Here is a 9,251-nt window from a genome sequence, read left to right as displayed (position 1 = left end):
TTTGGCCTCACAGTTCTATGACCTCATTGCCATCCCATGACTTACCTCCGTGGCGCTTCTGCCAGACTACAACTCAGTTAAGCTGTGGTGGTCCTCACAATTTACACAATTTAATGCTTGAAATTTCGTTTTCTGACCCATCCGTCAATCCTGCCACCTCACCCTTCCACTGAGTCCAACTGACGTTTATTGAACCCCACGGTTCGCCTGGTGCTGTAGAACTCTGGGAGATTCAAATATATGTAAATTACCGAATTTGTCCTCAAGAAACCCAGTTAACTAGGGGCGCCTGGGTGGCTCACTCGGTTGAGCGTCCGACTTTGGCTCAGGTTATGATCTCGCGGTTGGCAAGTTCGAGCCTCGTGTTGGGCTCTGTGCTGTTGGCTCGGAGCCCGGAGCCTGCTTCGGATTCTGTGTCTCCCTCTCTCGCTCATGCTCTGTCTCTCTCTGTCTCAAAAATAAAAAAAAAAATAAAAACAAAAAACAAAAAAACAACTCAGTTAACTAGTCTTGTAAACAGATAAATGGAATACAGCACCTGAGCCCTATGATAGGGATATACACACGCTCCTGCGAACCCTACCCCGAGGGCCCAGAGGGAAGGGCTTTAAACTTGAGAGGGGAATGAGGACCACAGGGAGAGTGGGATTTCAAGTTTAGGAAACTGAATGTAGGGAACTACAGTTTGAATATTTAATAGTTTAAATATGAAGAAGTATTTAGGAGTTCACAATATTGCAGTTTAAAGCTCGAATAAAGGTGTGTAGGTATGTTGGAGCTAGGCCCACAGGGGACTTTGCTTTGTGTATAGGCTAAGAATTTTGTCCTGAAAGTGAAGGTGAAAACTAGGAGGGCACAATCTCAAAATCAATCGGGGTGAAGTAATATAAATTATAACATGTAATACCAATTAAATAATTAAATGTATCAACTCATTCAGAAATTCTCATTTGATGTCTGCGGGAAGACAGGAAAAAAAGTTGTACGGCTCTTACCATCTTCATTTTGGTATGATTTCCTCCTTTATTTTTTTTTTTCATTCTCTGGCTTTCTATATTCTTAATTTCATCTATTGATGGCTCCAGACATCTGTCAAGACAATAAAGTGGAGGCTTGCAAGTACTCCAGATTTGCTTGGGGTCATACACATTTCCCAAACCTTGTTGATTATGAACAAGGTTCACTGTGATTGTCTACTGCTAGCTACCTCCTCGAAAAAGGCGACTAGTATAACCTGTTTGGGTAAAACCAAATTTCTTACTGCATTAAGTGAGAATACTATTTCGACAAAATCTTAGTAGTGTCTCAGAGAGGAGGTCAAGAGTGAATTTTATGAGGTTTTGGAGTTTTGGTTGGAATGGTTTAAGGTGGGCCTGTTTGATTCATCTGTTTTGATTCATTTGGGATTGGATATAGTGCATGGTATAATAGTTTAGGACTGGTGGACTGAGCAAGATGAGGGACTTGATAGATTAGGTCCCTTTTTTAATAAGGAAGGGGATTTGCCAATTGAGTGATCAGTTCAACTTGTCAGTGCCTTTAAAGGAAGCTTTTTGCCCAGATGAGCAACCTATTGTTCAGGTAAATGGATTTTCAGGAAAATTTAAAGCTAACAATTAAGTTATGTACTGATTGACAGCCTACTTGTGGGCAAGAATTTCCTGGAATAGTAAAGTCAGTATGTTGATTTATGTAGTTCTAAGAGATGAAAATTACTGTAGATGTTTCATTTCCCACCAAAAAATCTTAAGAACATCATTGAGTATAAGAGGAAATGATTTTAAAATCTAAATAGTTTGTATTAAATGATTATTAACATTCTTAAGACACAAATTTCACATTTTTCATAACAAGCGATACAACCCGTTTATGTATTAAAAAAAAAGTAGAATTGTTATTTAACACGTTTAAAAATGATAATATAATCATATTTGGTTAGGGAGACAAATGTGTATTATAATGTAGCCTGAATTATATATATTAAGTATCCAGACTGCTTTTGTGACCTAAATTGGAATTTATGCATTAAAAAAAAAAAACTAGTGGGGTACGCAGGTGGCTCAGTTAAGCATCGAACTCACTCGATTTCAGCTTAGGTCATGATCTCACAGTTTGTGGGGTCGAGCCCTGTGCTGTGCTCTACAGAGCCTGCTTCGGATTCTTTCTCTCCTCTCTATGTCTCCCAAAATAAATAAATAAGCTTTAAAAAAATCAACTAGTTAATTTTTTCAGTATTTTTATTAAGAATTTTTTCAGCCCAGGGCACCTGGCTGGCTCAGTTGGAAGAGTATGTGACTTTTTTTTTCTTTTTATATAAATATACATATTTAATTTATGAAAGCACATGAGAGAAAGCAAGCAGGGGAGGGGCAGAGAAAGAGGGAGAGAGAGAATCCTAAGCAGGCTCTGTCCTCTCAACGCAGAGCCCAATGCAGGGCTCAAACTCATGAACTGTGAGATCATGACTTGAGCCAAAATTAAGAGTTGTAGGCTTAACTGACTGAGCCACCCAGGCACCCCATGGAAGAGTATGTTACTGGCTCTTGATCTCAGGTCATAAGTTCAGGTCCCACCTGGGGTGGAGAGATTACTCAATAAAACTTAAAAAAATGTTTTCAGACAAAAATGTTGAAAAGAATTTACAGTGAGTATCCATATACCCACTCTACCACATAATAAAATAAATAATAATAATAATAAAACTGATTTTATCAAATATCTATCAACTTTCTTTCTTTCTTTCTTTTTTTCTTTTTCTTTCTCTCTTTCAGCACAAGCTGTGGAGAGGGGATAGCGCGGGAGAGAGAGAGAGAGAGAGAGAGAGAGAGAGAGAGAGAGAATCCCAAACAGGCTCCATGCTCAACACAAAGCCCCATGTGGGGCTTGATCCCATGAACCTGGGATCATGACCTGAGCCAAAATCAAGAGTTGGGCGCTCAACTGACCAAGCCACCCAGGCACCCCACAACCTGTCTCTTTTGATGCATTACAAAGATATGCATGATGCAGACATTAGTACACTTCCCCAAAAATACTTCAGTGTGCATATTATTAGCTATAATACATGAATATGTATACGCAACTTCAGCATGCTGTTCATTAACTACAAAGACATAAACAACTGTACCATTCCTTGAGTTCCAATATAAACATTGTTAAAAGATAAACTGTGGCATATAAAATAGTTTAAGTGTTTATTTGAGCAAAAATCTATTTGAATTGGGCAGCATCCAATCCAGTAGATACAAAGGAGCTCTGAGTTGCTATATGAAAATGAAAGACTTTTATAGCCAGAGGGAGAGTGAACAAGGAAGTTATTTTAGGCAAAAAAAAAAGGGGGGGTTGGTTATTGCAAGCTTACTTTCCTTTAGGGGTGTTTCAGGCAGATTACTGAAGTAGTGCTGAACAGGCAATTCCATTTCTGGGAGAGCCAAAACTGTAATTAAGCCTCAGTTTGGTGACGTGGGGCTTAGCACAAGATTTGACAAATCTTGTCAAATATGGGGCTTGTTGTCTTTTTAATAGCATACACCCATATCCCTCTCAAGACAAAACTTTGCCCAGAAAATAACCATTGCTCTGTCATTTTTTTTTCTACCATGGATTAGTTTTGCCTCTTCTAGGACTTCTATAAATGGAATTAGTGTTTGGATTAGGCTTTGTTTATACAGCAAAATTGTTTTTAACTTTTTATTTTAAAATAATTATAGGTTCACATAGAGTTATGGGAAATAGATCACATACATTTCTCTTTACCCAGTTTCTCCCAATGATAAATTCATGCATAAACCATAGCACAGTATCATAAACAGGAAATCAATATTGGCACAATCTACCAATCTTATTCAGATTTTACAAGTTTTACATACAATCATGTGTGTGTATATGCATGTGTATTCGGTTCTATGCAATATTATCACTTGTATTGATTCATGTGACCACCACCAGTCAAGATACAGAACAGTTCCATCACAGGAATCTCTTGTGCTACCTTTTTATAGTCATAATCACCTCACTTTCTATCCCTTAACACCACCAAATCCTAGGTAATCAAATGTATCTCTAGCTTTTTAATTTTGTCATTTCAAGGGTATTATGGGGATGCCTGGGTGGTCCAATTGGTTGAGCAGCTGACTCTTGATTTCCCCTCAGGTCATGATTCCAGGGTTGTGGGATCAAGCCCTGTGTCGGGCTCTGCACTGAGCATGGAGCCTGCTTAAGATTCTCTCTTCTTCTGCCCCTCTCTCCCACTTGTACTCCCCCACTTTTAACAACAACAACAACAACAACAACAACAAAGAGCATTACGTAAGTGGGATCCTATAGTGTATGACATTTAGAGATTGGCTGTTTTCACTCAGTATAATCTTGAGATCCATACAAATTGTTATGTGTATAGATATTCATTCCTTTTTTAAAAAAATGTTTATTTATTTAGGGGCACCTGGGTGGCTCAGGCGGCTGAATGTCCAACTTTGGCTCAGGTCATGATCTCCCAGTTCATGGGTTTGGCCCACATAGGGCTCTGTGGTGGCAGCTAGGAGCCTGGAGCCTGCTTCAGGTTCTGTTTCTCTCTGCCTGTCCCTCCCTCCCTCCCTCCTTCTCTTTCTCATTCTCTCTCTCTCTCTCTCTCTCTCAAATAATGTGTATTTACTTTTGAGAGAGCACAAGCAGGGAAGGGACAGAGAGAGAGAGGAAGCACCAGGCTCTGAGCTGTCACACAGAGCCTGACATGAGGCTTGAACTCACAAACTGTAAGATCATGATCTGAGCCTAAGTTGATGCTTAACCAACAGAGCCACCCAGGTGCCCCTCATTCCTTTATTATTATTATTATTATTATTATTATTATTATTATATTATTATTAAATGCTTTTTAAAATTTATTTTGAGAGTGCGAGTGAGCATGTGAGCAGGGGAGGGGCAGAAAGAGAGGGAGAGAGGATCCCAAGCAGGTGCTGTCAGCACAAAGCATGACTCTGGGGCTCAATTCCATGAACCACAGTCTCATGACCTGAGTCTCAAGAGTTGGGTGCTTAACCAACTGAACCACTCAGGTGCCCCAATATTCATTTCTTTTTATTGCTGGATACTATTCCTTTTTTTTTTTTTTCCTCTTTAAGTAAACTCTGCACCAAACGTGGGGCTTGAACTCATGATCAAGAGTCACAGAAGGGAGAGGGGGAGGATGATGTGACTAGAATAGTTATATAGAGCTATTACTATGGTAGTACTTCATTTGTTTAGCTGAGAGGTGTGGATGTTCGCTGCATTATTCTTTATATTTTGTTTACCTTTACTATTGCAAATACATTTTGAAAGTAACGTTATAGAAATAATTACATATTTAGATTCATAATAGGAATATTAGTGTTATTTCTAAAGATTTTTATGCTATCCCCCATTTTCTTTCAAAATACATTGGTAACACAAATGGAGATCAAAAGGTGAAAGAACTATTGAGTGCATGTGTGATTTTCCCCTAGATGTGTCTTCTCAGGTAGTGTCCAATTTCCCAATAGCAAGCAGACTTGTTATTTTTGGAAAGATTCCTTCTACTTATCGTAAAATTTTCTTTTTGTTAATCTCACATTCAGTTACACCTATTGTTCTCTGTCTCTTCAGTGTTTATCCCTTGCCTCAATATTAAACACTACTGAGTAATGTTTGTTGTGTTCATTTCCTCATATTTTTATCCTCATAAAGGACTGCAATTATCTTTATACATGCATCATGAGAAATACATTTCATTGAGCAACTTGTATGTGCAAGCTTCCTTCTATACCACTATTTCCTGTACAGACTTCTCAGACTGTTTATAGAAATACTATTACCACCTTCCTTCTAGTATAATACATCTTGATCTGTAATCTCAACACAAAAGCTGTGATGTAAATTAGTCACTGATGAGTCATGAATACATTTCCTACAAATTACACTATAGAAAGAATGCAGAGGGAGAAAGAGGCTACATTTATTTTTTTAATTTATTTTATTTTTTATTTTATAGAGAGTGCAAGTCGGGGAGTGGGACAGATGGAGAGAGATAGAAAAAGAATCCCAAGCAGAATCCATGCTCAGCACAGAGCCTGACGCAGGGCTTGATCCCAAGACCCTGGGATCATGACCTGAGCCAAAATCAAGAGTTGGACATTCAACTGACTGAGCCACCCAGGTGCCCTAAGAGACTGCATTTAAAAAGGAGAGTATAATGCTAAGTGAAATAAATCAGAGAAAGACAAATACCATATGATTTCAGTCATATGTGGAGTTTAAGAAGCAAAACAAAGGAAAAAAGAGACAAAAAACCAGACTCTTAACTATAGAGAAGAAACTTATGGTTACCAGAGGGGAGGTGGGTAGGGGAATGGGTGAAATAGGTGATGAGTTTTAAAAGTACACTTATCATGGGGCACCTGGGTGGCTCAGTTGGTTGAGCATCCAACTCTTGATTTTGGTTCAGTTCATTATTCCAGGGTAGTGGGATCAAGTCACTTGCTGGGCTCAGCACTGACAGCGGGGAGCCTGCTTGGGATTCTCTCTCCCTCTCTCTCTGAGCCGCCCAAAATAAATAAATAAACTAAAAAAAAAAAAAAAAAAAAAAAAGAGTACCTTTATCATGACGAACACTGAGTAATGTATAGAATTATTTTTTTGGTGTTTTTTTTTTTTTTTTTTTTTTTTTAGAGGCTCCACAAACAACATGGTGCTCACACGATCCTGAGATCAAGACTCAGATGCTCTACCAACTGAGCCAACTACATGCCCCAATGTATAGAATTGTTGAATTACTATATTGTACACCCGAAACTAATATAACACTGTGTTAATCATACTGGAGTTAACATTTTAAAAATTCAATTATACACTTACAGTAGGTAAATTTTATGTATGTAATACTCAATAGTTTAAAAAATGAATGAAGAAGGGATAAAAAATGATATTTGACATTTTCTCCTACACAAAATGTCATTTAAAAACATCTTGGATCTTGTATTTTTACCACAGGACACTATCTATAATGGTTTCTTTCCAGTAATGGTTAAGACCACAGACTTCAAAGTTAGGACTTTATGATTTGAATTCCCGCTCTGCCATTCACCAGCTGATCTTGTACAAGTTATTTATCCTCTTGGAACCTCAGTCTTTTCATCTATAAAATGGAGATAATAATAGTATTTATTTCTTGGGATGAGGAGGGGACAACATAGAGTTCTTAGCACTGTGCTTATTAAAGCTGTTAAGTACAGTGCTTAGCTTAGTACATATTAATTATTGGTTTATTATTTTGACAAATATTTCACAGTGTCTTTGTAGAAATCACCTAAGTGTGTCTAGTGTTCAAAAAAAAATTCAATGATGCAATTATTAAAAAAAAAATTTTTTTTTAATGTTCCTATTTATTTTTGAGACAGAGAGAGACAGAGCATGAGCAGGGGAGGGGCAGAGAGAGGGAGACACAGAATCTGAAGCAGGCTCCAGGCTCTGAGCTGTCAGCACAGAGCCCGATGCGGGGCTCGAACTCACGGGCTGTGAGATCATGACCTGAGCTGAACTCGGATGCTTAACCAACTGAGCCACCCAGGTGCCCCCAATGATGTAATTATTAACAGATGAAATAATTGCTTGGGGCTCTGCTATTTCTCACCAATCATGCTAGTTTATAATGATGTCATGAGTCTGTCACACTTGAATAACTTAGTTGATTTTCATTCTCAGCATTTTTTAAAAAGTTGTTTTGTTTGTTTAATCTTTACACCAAACATGGGACTCGAACTCATGACCTCAAGATCAAAAGTTCCATGCTCTTCTGACTGAGCCAGCCAGGCACGCCGATTTTCAGCATTTATTATCATCCTGAAACTACCTTTTATTAACTACATTAACTAAATTTTTACTTTAGTTGATATATATATATATATTTATATAAATATATATACATATATTTGTTTGAAGAGAAAACTTAGAAACAGTCTAAACTCTTCGTGCTTGGGATATGGCTACCTGTTCCCCTTCCCATGGAAGTCAGAAGCAAAAGGTAAAAACACTTAAATGAAAATATTTTAGTCCCAAACAATACCTTATAAATCTTTAGTTTCAACATATTGCATGGAATTATGTAATTAGGTGGCCAAAAATTCTTTCCTCCTTTAAAACTAGCAGGGACATAAAACTGTACCTCCTTTCATCGTCTTTATGTTGTTTTATGGCATCCTTTTCCTCCCATATTTCCTGGTTCAAGACTTGTCATCATTGAGTATTGTACCCTCCCCCCCAATCTGTCAACTTCACTTCCTTATGCCTGTCCAATCTGTTCTTCCTATCTGTTCTCAATACTGCCACCTTCGCCTCCTGATACAGTCAATTTCACCATCTCCAGTTCATTTCATATATTTCCAGGGAAAGATGCTTCTGAGAAATCTTCAGGGACTCCTTATCGCCTCTGGAGTGAAGTCTATACACCAAGCAAGGCTTTCCAGGACTCCACCCATCTTCCATTACCCACTTCAAAATGCTTATAGTCCGGCCAACCTGTGCTCCTCTACTTCTGTATCTACAATTCTTACCAACTCATTTCCTCCACTCTTTATTTGACATGCCTATCTCCTTTTTGTCAGCTTTCCCATTTCACAGATGAAGAAACTGACATCTAGAGAGGTGAAGGGACTATGACAATGTCTGTTGTGGAAAATGAATCCAAGTTTCTCAGACTCCGATTCTTTACTCCTATCGTTTTTTGGCCTTTTGGCTAAGATCAAGGGTGGACTCTTTATTCCTAAACACTTCAGTGTGTATCTCTTAAGAACAAGGATATTCTCTTACTTGAGCACAGTACAACGATCAAACTCAGGAAATTTTGCATTGATGTAGTGCCATCATATATTATACAGGCCACAGTTCAAATTTTACCAACTATCCTTCATAGTGAATTTTCCCCAGTCCAGAATCCCATCCCGAATCAAACCTTGTCTTTGTTTCTCATATTTCTTCAATATTCCTTAACCTGGAATAGTTCCTTTGCCTTGCTTTATTTTCAAGACATTGATAGTTTTTAAAGAGTACAGGCTAGTTGTTGTAAAATTCCCCTCAGTGTGGGTTATTCTGAGTGTTACCTCATGATTAGATTCAGATTATGGATTTCCAGCAAGGATACTACATAAATGAAGTTGTGTACTTCTTACTGCATCACATCACAGGGCACACCACAACTGTCTCATTACTGACAATATTCAACTTTGATCACTTGGGTA

The sequence above is a fragment of the Panthera leo genome, chromosome B1, assembly GCF_018350215.1.
Source record: "Panthera leo isolate Ple1 chromosome B1, P.leo_Ple1_pat1.1, whole genome shotgun sequence".
In the NCBI taxonomy this organism is placed as follows: Eukaryota; Metazoa; Chordata; class Mammalia; order Carnivora; family Felidae; genus Panthera; species Panthera leo.
This window is presented reverse-complemented; position numbering follows the sequence as displayed.